The 10,788-nt window shown below is 35.5% G+C and overlaps 1 non-coding gene across 1 annotated transcript; it reads right to left on the bottom strand.

Moving 5' to 3' along the window:
• Positions 1-9,590: 9,590 nt before the first annotated feature.
• On the bottom strand, positions 9,591-9,698 carry LOC141676217 (small nucleolar RNA R71). Its single transcript, XR_012556818.1, has one exon. It is a non-coding gene; the product is annotated as a small nucleolar RNA R71 (small nucleolar RNA).
• Between the last annotated feature and the right edge of the window lie 1,090 nt (positions 9,699-10,788).

A 10,788-nucleotide genomic window follows, 5' to 3' on the forward strand; every position in this document is an offset into this window, starting at 1 on the left:
AAAAATAATTAAATCAGTGGGAACAGTTTCAATTTTGAATTAAAACTGTTTCACCTTGATTAATGGAATATCTGGGTAAATGGAACAGTGTTTCCTTGAAAACAAGCAAGTGGGCAAGTAATGATTACTGTTTTCTCGCGCTCAGTAACTATCCGTTATTACTGCATGTCTGACAAGTGTCCAACGGTAACATTTTTTAGAGTATAAGTACGACAGAGAAAGGATTTCTTTAATCTTTTATTTCCTTCATACTTTTTCTCTCTACTTGCTTTTACTCTCTCTTTCTCTCACGTTGGTTTTTCATACAGACATTTTATCAAACACCTAACAGGCACTTTTAAATCTCAATTTTTCATATGGCACCTAAGGATTTAATCATTGATGGAGCTAAGTTTGTTCCAAACAACTATGCTGCAATTCTTGATCATGCTGAAGCTCCATCTGAATTGCATTTTGTGCAAGATCTTCTTGCACACAGTGAGATTGGGTATGCACTGACTCAACCTTCAGTCTTTTCGAGCCAACGAGTTCTGACGTTTTGGCGGACTGGGCACTTTGATGATGGTGGTAAACATGGCACTCCCAGTATTGTTTTCGAAGTGGGTGATTCATCTTATGCAGTCACTCCTGGTACAATACGCAAAGCTCTACATCTCCCAGAAGATTGTATCTTTTCAATTCCAGAAGAATCAGCTCTTCAGGAGTTAATGGCAAATTTGGGGTATGAAAGGAGTTTGGCAAAACTTGGGCAGTTGAAATGGGCTCATATCAGAAGAGAATGGAGCTTCTTCTTCGACTGCATCACCAAAGCTTTTGGGAACAAATGTTCGAATTTTGATGCTATCCCAATTATGAGTCAGCACATAGGGTATGCTATTATCCATCAAACTCATTTTGATTTTGCAACTGGAATAATTGATTTTATTGGGGATAGGATGACAGAGGATAGGAATGTTATCTATTTTGCTAGATTCTGTCAACTTATATATACTTTTTGTACTGATGAACCTCAATTAATCAGTTCCTCAACCCCACCTTTTAGATACTTTAATGACCTGGTAAATGTTGATACTAAGAAATCAGTGGTTAGACCATTACAGATTCCTCAGTCTGTAAAACAGATCTTAGTAAATGCTGATCCTCATACTTATAGATCTGTTTACTCTGTTGTCCAACCAACCACAAACACCTAAAATCCATCATCCTCAGCACCTACCACTCATTCTACTCAACCTACCCTCAGGATATATCTCAAATCCTATCTCTCCACTTCACAGACTGATCAACCCTCAGCCTCAGCACCTACTGTGAAGCCTTCTCCCTCCAAGCCAAAGATGACAAAAACTGTTCCTCAAACACCTCAAAAGAGAAGGAGGATTACCTTGAGAGATGAATCTGATACTGAGGAATAGGTTCCTTCTTCAGAACCTGTTATAAGTGAAGCTGAGAAAAAGACTTCTCAGATGGATTCTGGAATTGGGGGATCTAGGCTTCTCAAAAGGCTTAGAAGAATGACAGTTCCTGAAATTCCCAAGGAATCCAAATCAACTAAGAGATACCAGAAACAGAGGGCAAAAAGGCCAGTTTCAGATGATGAAGAGGAAGCAGCTAAGGAAGGGGATCAGGAATCTCTGATCTAACAAGACAAGGAATTTGCTCCAGTCACTTCTTCTCCATCAACTCCATCTAAGGAAGCTGCTACTGAAAAGGCCAACACACCATCTGTGTCTCATGTTCAAAAGTCTGTATCTCCTGTTGATCCAGGCCTAAGTGCTGAAATTGATATTCAGAATCTAGTTGTGTCTGACATACTTTTCTTAGAAGCTCCACCAGCAACTAATCCTTCTACAACACCTGTTCCTGATGCTGTTCAAACTCTAGAGTTATCAACAACATCTTCTCTGAATCATGATGCTGATGATCAGACTTTAGGTGAGCATCAGGATTTGGCTGTTGATCAGAACTTAGAACAAGATCATCAATTAGAGGATGCTGAAGCCTCTATTGCTACTCACACTGTTGTCTTATCAGAAGATACTGATTCTTTAAGTTCTGATGCTTCAAATGCTGGAGATACTGGTGATGCTGCTCCAATTGCAGAAGCTGATACAGCAGGTCCTTCAGGACATGCTCCTTAACAGACTATTTCAAAGTCTGAACTGGTTAAGAAGTTTATTACCGGAGAAGCACCAGTACCTTGGAGTGAAACTCCTGCAGGTCAGGAGTGGACTAAGGAATGGAACTCAGTTTCATGTGTTCCAACTGAAAAGCATCTTGCTGAGCACTTGACTAAAGCTGATGCAATGTTAAATTCTGATGATTTCAAAACCCAGCTTAGAGTCACTGCATTGAGTACTAAACATCTACAAGGTCTTCATTCAACTACTCATGCAGAGCTCCACAAGATTCAGAAGAACTTTATCAAACAGGAACAAGTTTGGAAAATTGATAAGAAAAAGTTCTTCCAACTTACCATTGACAGGATTACTTATATTGAGAAGACTTGAGATCATCAACAAGCTCAGATTGATGAAATTCTGAAAAATCAAGCTTCTCAGCAATCACAATTAACTGAAATCCAATCCTCAGTGGAATTACTTATCTCTCTTCTACTACCTGCTGATGCCAAAAAGGGGGAGAAAGTAATTAAGTCCAAATGCAAGACTGACAAGACACTGACAGGAAAGGATAATGAAAAAGATGATCAAGGAAACTCTGGAATGGGTAGAGGTCATAGTCAAGGTAGAGGATTCACATCAAGAAAAGCTAGTCACAGGACAAGTTCTGATACTGGGAAGAGAATAAGTTCTGCTACTGGTAAAAGGATAAGTTCTGATGAACTTTTAGATCTTGATGAGGAAATGTCAAGACAGTTATTTCTTTAGGAAAATCCAGGAATGGACTTGGAGAGTTTAATGAAAGAAGAAGTCATGCTTAAATCAGAGAAAGTCACATCTAAATCTGAAGCTTCTGGTAAAAAGCCACTTCCAAAACTCAAAGGCATTGTGATCAAAGAAAGGACACTTACTGAAGCAACATTGGCTAGATCACAACCGCAGATAGATCTAAGATCCAAGGGTAAAGAAAAAGTTGGTGAACCTATCAAGGTTTATGTGCCTCCTGTGGATGAAGAAATTACTGATGAAAAGGATAATCTTGTTCTGACTTCAAGAAAAGTTCTTAAAACAAACTCTGACGTGGCTCAAGTTGTTCAGAATCAAGAAATTGTAAGTTCTGATATTCAGAAAAAGCAAGTAACCTCTGACATAGCTCAAGTTAAATTGATATCAGAAGATAGACCAAAGACACTCCTACCAGGATTCAGCTAAAGCAAAACAGACTCAACCTTTGAAGACTACTGCAAGTGGTTTTGAAACAAGAGTAGTTACTGGAAAGGAAGCAAGAGATAAAACTGGATTGGGAAGTGCTGATGAAAGGAGAATACATAACACTACCAATGATCCAACTTCCTTGAGTGAACCAGGTATTGGAGCAACTCCTAAGAGATTGAATCAACTGGAATCTGTACAGATGGTTTACCATACTACTTGAAAGAATACATCATGTTGTATTTTATGACAGATGGTAGGGTTTATCATATAAGACAAAATGCCATTCCATTGAAGTATTTTGAAGAATTGGAGCATGTACTTTTCTTACTTCAACTGGATGACAGAATAACAGGAATTGCTGCAAACTATTTAAAAGAACAGATTCAGAGACAGAAAAGGCTTTATTCTGTTAAGTCTGACAGCATATATGTTCCAAAGTACAGAGATCACAATGGTGACATAGTTGAAATGAAGCCCAACACTGCTAAGATTATAACTACCTTTCTGAGGTACAGGGTTGTTGAATTCAATCTTGAGTCTGATAAAGCTTATTTGATCAGATTGGATCAGGATATAAGAAAAGCAAAGATCAATGATCTCAGAGCTGCAATCTTTCAAACTGGTGAAGGTACTGCAGAGCTTAAAGATGCCAAAAGGATAATGATTGATGAACTCGGAGATGCTGAGAAATGTTTGTTGAAGAACTATCTCAGAACAACTCCTGACATCAGAGAGATGAGATGATGAAGCCAAGTCGAAGATCTACAACTGTTTAAATTCTGATATTTGTAGAGACTGAAGTTGTTATCAGAAGTTGAATATTGGTAAAGCTTTAAGCACTGTAAGTTGTACTTATCTAGTCTAATTCTCATGCATTTGTACTTAATGTTTATGACATCATCAAATATTTGTTAAACTTGTATATTATGTTAATTTACAAGGTGGGGGAGATTGATAGATATATTTGATAATGTCATGGCTAATATAATTTATGTTTAGATTTCAGATCTTACTTAACAGGACAAATCAGTACTTAACTATTGATCAGTACTTATACTGGAAGTCAGGACTTAAGGATATCAGTACTTATATTATCAGGAGATAATCATCAGAAGTTAGATACACTACACCATAAAATGCCTACCGTAACACCAAAAAAATGTTGCATTAGGGGGTAAATATGTTGCTCTTGCCCCATTTTTAAGCTAAGGTAACATTTTCTTAAAGATAGGTTTTTCCATGTTGCCTTAGGGGTCTAAGGTAACATCTTTGGTGACTAAGGCAACATCGTGTTTTAACTTGTTTATATGTTGCCTTAGCTTGCTAATGCAACAGAAAGAGAGATAGTTGTAACTTGTTTTTTATGTTAGCTTAGAGTTCTAAAATGTTTTTAAAAAAGTGGGACCCACATTAGGGCCCACAATTATTACATGGAATATGGGTCCCATTTTTTTTGTTATTGTAACATTTTATAAAGCTAATGTAACACTTTGCTAATAAAAAGAATGAAAATTTGTTGTTAATATTTATGCAATCCCAAAAACAAATTCATTAACCCAACGATCCATCCAACAATACCATTTCATAAAACCGATGTACAATTAAATGTACTATATCTAATACATCCCAAACTTCTTAATCTATTAAATACAAACATTACAAGTGTAGTTCATTGTAATTTTCTGCACATTGTCTTTGCACTCCTCCTTGTAGTGTCCTCTATGATGGAAGACATCCAATAGGTGGTATTCCAAATACACCTATTCGACGAGCACCCAATTTATTCCTTGCTCATTCTTTTTTATTATTTGGCAGAGAGCAAAAGGTCCCTGAAAAATTATAGAACATTTGTAAGAAAAGAGATCTTTAAAGTACGTACTTTTCAATTACCACAATTATATCAAAAAAGACATGAGTAATGAGTTAATTGAATATACCTGAGAGCTTGGGGAATCATGAGGAACATCAAGAATAAATGCATTTGCTGCAACTCAAATCTTAATAAATCAAAACCACCAAACTTTTAATTAAATTCTAATACCTGAAATCGAGCTACAATACATGAGTCATGTTTGGTGCAAAAACCACATAAATGTTTATGGCATTCATTTTATTAAAATAATCTTGCTCAACAACATTAGCCATGAGATTGATTAAGTCTAAATTCAATATACAAAACAAGATCAGTAAATAATATGCAAATCAAGGTTATGCACACCAGGGCGTCCATATGACACAGTGTACACACAAATATACCACGTCTAAATTATGATTCAACATGCCCTGTTTCTCAAAGTAAATCCGTGAATTTACATTGTTCTATTGAGTTTGAAGTCTGAAATAGTAAGCTTCTGCTAACTGCTCTACACTTCTACTAGTAGCATACTGAAATGCCACAAACCTGCATATTAAAACCTATTCTGAAGTGGGTAACATTCAACTTCAAGAGCAGCATCCAGCAAAAGAAATAGTAATAATCTATCTGAATCATACCTTTTCTATTATACCCTTTCTTCTAGTTGATATATAACGGAAAGCAACTGCAGTGCATTCTTATGTGCTCCTTTCTCGCGCTCACACACACAGAGCATCTTTGTATGAGGTTTTGATGCTTCTGGAACATTACTAGTTGTATTAGCATAAACTCATTTTCTTTTATTTGTTTGGGATGCTCTTGACTGGTTTATCTATATAATGTTAGAACTGAAGTCAACTAAACACACAATATTTGTAGTCATTTGTATAGATATCATATTTTAGAAAACATCAAGTATGTGAGAAATAATATAGAGACAACGTAAAGGACTAAACATTCAATTTGCATCAAAACCAACTTCTAAAATAAAAGAACAACTTCTGAGTAAAACTATCTTGATTCAAACAAACCTTATATTACAGGCAACACTTACAATCAAATATTCTAAAAAGGTAAGATAGCATCAAACATTTCAGATATCGTTTGCTATCATTTTGAATTTTTGATATCAATTTCTATTAGTATTTTTTTACTGAGGTAAACAAAAGTGTGCGCTAGAAACTGAAGCAAACATACATATTAAATGGTAAATGGTCCTGGTGTTTGACCAAAGGATTGAACCCCGGGAGTGGTGGTGAAGGTGGCCAAATTCCTATAAAACATAAACAATATAAATGAGATAACTAAAATCAGACAAGTACCATTAAATCAGTAAAATTCTAAATACAAGATTAAATTTAGACAGTTAGACTGGATAAATATAAGTTTGTGGGGATGAACACATCATTAATTGATAACCTAGGGAAAGGCAGTGATAAAAGAGAAGCCAACAATCACCTAAAATACACTTTATAATCAGCCCATGCAAATAGATACACCTAAAATCTAATCCAGATTGATCATCATATATGCCAGGGTCTACCAATAGACTGACTTACGGAAATTTTAAATTTTATAAAATGGCAGGGGATTCCGTTAAAAAAAGTTCAAAAAGGTCAAAATGAAAGTAACGACCAAAACTAGGTAGTGAGGCTATCTATATCTACTATGTAAACACTAATGATCATATGAATATATTTAGACTAATATCTAACTGATTTTTTACGATCAGAGTTGCACTGATATCTACTGCCATTGACATATTACTAGAAAGATAATTTATGAAGAAACATTATGTATTGTAAACAAACCTAGCTAGACTTAGTATATATATGAGTTGAGCCTAATAGTCCATGACATTACAACATGTAGCTATCACAGAGGGAAGGTGCGAAAGTAACCCGGAATCTGTACATTATACAAATTCGATTACAAACTACAATGGATATATAACGTTCAAATACTACTCATATCTGATCATGAGTCTACAATAGCAATATATGTTGGGCAAAAAGGTAAAATCAAGATTGAGAAGCTTACGTGTGATTGCAGAAAAAAATTATGCTCGCAGCTTCATACAAAATCATAATGCATGTACATCTTCAATCCAAGCCTCCTTAAAATATGTTCAGTGAATTGAAACTGGGTCATTGGATTCAACTTCCAACCAAGGGAATATAAAATCATATTTTTCCACTCTCTAAATTATGCTGTTGACATCAAAAATTTACTTAATTTATCTACTTGAAATACCCATCAATAAAATTAAATTAACATTAACATTAAAAATAAATTAAACATATCCATATATATCTCCCTCATTGAAACCACCACATTACAATGCTCAGAGAAAAATAAATGAGAAACTTACCTGAAATTAGTTCTCTTCAACTATAGAAGCTAACATTAAAGCGGAAATCAGGTCCTTAAATCAAAGTGAGAACCCCAATTCATTTTTCAGCAACCATGGACTTTTTGAGCTAATCTTTCACCTACATAAAAATGAGAAATTGATTAATTGAAACATAAATAAATAAATACCTAAGTGAGAACTCAAAATAAAGAACCCTCAATTTGAAGACTGGACAAGATCTAATTCTGCATAACCGAGAAGAACCGAAGTACGAGATTTGAAGAAGCAAATTAAATCTCTAGTTGCAGAACCCATTTAAAGCGACGATGATAACTATAGAGATAATTAAATCTCTAATTGAAAAACTCATTTCAACCCGTCTTACTGAAAGTGTGAACGAATAAGGAAAAGTCCCAGATAAGAAGAATCGGAATAAGATAAACAAGAGAATTGAAAGAAAAATGAAAGTAAGAAGAGAATAGAGAGAGCATCCAGAGAGAGAGGGTAACAAGAGAATAGGAGAAGTGAAGGAGACTTGGTGGGTTGAAACTTGAAATGGGCTGAAAAATTGGGCGGCTTTTACCTAAAAATTTGCCGCTCATGTATAAACTAGGCGCCGGGTTTGAAACTTTTGATGTATTTCCCGTAGTTACATATAGAAATTGTAATAAATGAATACTTAATTTTTTTCAGAAAATAAATAATTTTTTTATGTGAATTTTTACTTTTATATCATAGATTTATAGTTTATTATTTGTATTTTGAAAAAAATATCTATAAACATTCATTTTAATATGGGAGGTAGATTTTACTATATTTATTTTTATTAAGACATCTTGAAATTGGAAATTCAATTAGTATTATAAAATTCCTTTTTTAATTTTATCTGTGGAAAATACTTAGATCATCATGTATTTTATTTATTTAAATTAATTCGTCTATCTTCCCAAATTCTTTTAAAATTAATATTTAAACTTAAACCAATATTATATTTTTCAATTTAATACTCTAAGCCAACATTTATCAATGATGTTGCAAACTTTAACACTTTGTAGCTAATGCAACACCAATTTTTTGGCTAAGCTAACACAAAAAATATAATGTTATATTAGGTCTTAAGTAGCATACCTAAGGTAACATATTTGACTAACATTTGTAAGGAGGGGGTTGTGATAGGTCATTTATGGTGTAGTGATATAAGAACTTAAGTGTTGAAGGACGATCAGATAAGGACAAGTAGCTGATTAAAGGAAAGAAGATCGAGATAAACATAAGAAGAGATATGCATGAATAAGGAGTTCCATATCAATTAACGATTATCTTGTAACTGTGTAGTATATAAACATAGATATAGGGTTTACACTAGAAGTATTATCATATTCGAGAAGATTATTCATTGTAACCCTATTAGCTCTCGTGATATTTGTTCATCACTGAGAGGTAACAGTTCCACACTGTAACAGAGTTTATTGTTTCAATAAAGTTTATTTTCTGTTACTTAATATCGATTTGATTGTATTATACACTGTAATCACCCCCCTCTACAGTGTGTGTGACCTAACAGTTTATGTGCTTGTCATCAGAGGTCGTTATAGTTCACTGACTCGGACTTTTTTACTCTCATGGTTTATTTGTTTGTGTTTCAGGTACTCAGTACAATGGGAGATCCAGCAGCACGAACGAAAGCCTTGATGGATTTTTCTCAACCCAAGATCAATGATATTCAATCTAGCATTTTCCGGCCAGCTATCCCAGCTAATACCTTTGAGATCAAGCCTGGCATAATTCAATGGGTGCAGATTTCAATCCAGTTTGGGGGTTCTCCAACTGGAAGATCCCTAATATGCACATTAGGGATTCCATTGAGATATGCGACACCTTCAAGTTCAACGGTGTTTCTGAAGATGATGTGAAGCTGAGACTAATCACATTCTCTCTGAGGGACAAGGCTAAGAGCTGGTTATACTCTCTACCAGCTGGTTCGATTGCTACTTGGGAAGATCTTGGTCAAAAGTTTCTCACTAAATTCTTCCCTATGGCGAAGATAGCTGCATTCAGAAACTCTATTACTCAGTTTGCGCAAGCAAACGGGAGAATCTATATGTGAAGCTTGGGAGAGCTACAAGGAGATGCTTAGGAAGTGTCCTCATCATGGAATTCCTGATTGGATGATCATCACTTTATTTTTACAATGGGTTAGGGAGAACAGTCCAGACCCATGCTCGATGTAGCATCAGGTGGAACCTTATGGGTAAGAGCTATGAGGAAGTTTATGATCTAATTGAACTGATGACTACTAATGAATATCAGTATCCAGCCTAGAGATTGCCAAAGAGCAAGGTAGCAGGAGTTCTTGAGGTGGATACAACTACGACTGTCACTGCTCAACTAAAGGCATTGTCTATGAAGATCGATTCTCTGGCTAACTATGGTGTTAAGCAGAGAATTAGTGTTTGTGAGTTGTGTGCAGGTCCGCATGTGACAGAGCAATGCGCTATATCTAGTGAATCAGCTCAGTTTCTAAGCAACTTTCAGAGATCGCAGCAACCAGTTCCAGACACTTATCATCTTGACAAATGGAATCATCCTAACTTCAGCTGGAATAATAATCAGAATGCGATATATTAGCCTTTCTAGCAGTTTGGAAGTAAGTTATTCAACCTTCCTGGTTTTCAGCAACAATTTGTACCAAAACAACAACTCCAAATTCAACAACAAAATCATGATGCACGTCTATCTTCGAATGAAAAATATAAATTGGAGGAGTTGACGCTTATGTGAAAAATCCAGGCTCTTATATGCCAAAGCCAGGCTATTTCTATCAAGACTGTGGAGAACCAAATAGGGCAAATTGCTAATGCCTTATTGAATCGACCACCAGGAATACTTCCTAGTGATACAGAAACAAATCCAGGCAAAAGGGAAGTTGAAGAACTAGTGAACGCCATCACCTTAAGGTCTGGAAAGGTCGCAAGCCCCCAAATTCAGCAAGACGAAGAGCCTGAAAAATCTCAAGTTTCAGAAAATGCAGTTGTGGCTGAAGAAGAAGTGCAAAAGGAAGCAGAGGTGGAACCAAGGAAGACTACTGTGGGACCCACTCCTCCTGAGGGTAATACAGGGGAGAAATAGATCTATCCTCCTACCTCATTTTCCTAAAAGGCTATAGAAGAAAATGATGGATAAGCAGTTTGAGATGTTTTTAGAGGTCTTCAAGAAACTTCATATCAACATACCTTTCACTGAAGCTC

Source organism: Apium graveolens, chromosome 7, assembly GCF_009905375.1.
Source record: "Apium graveolens cultivar Ventura chromosome 7, ASM990537v1, whole genome shotgun sequence".
NCBI classification, from domain to species: Eukaryota; Viridiplantae; Streptophyta; class Magnoliopsida; order Apiales; family Apiaceae; genus Apium; species Apium graveolens.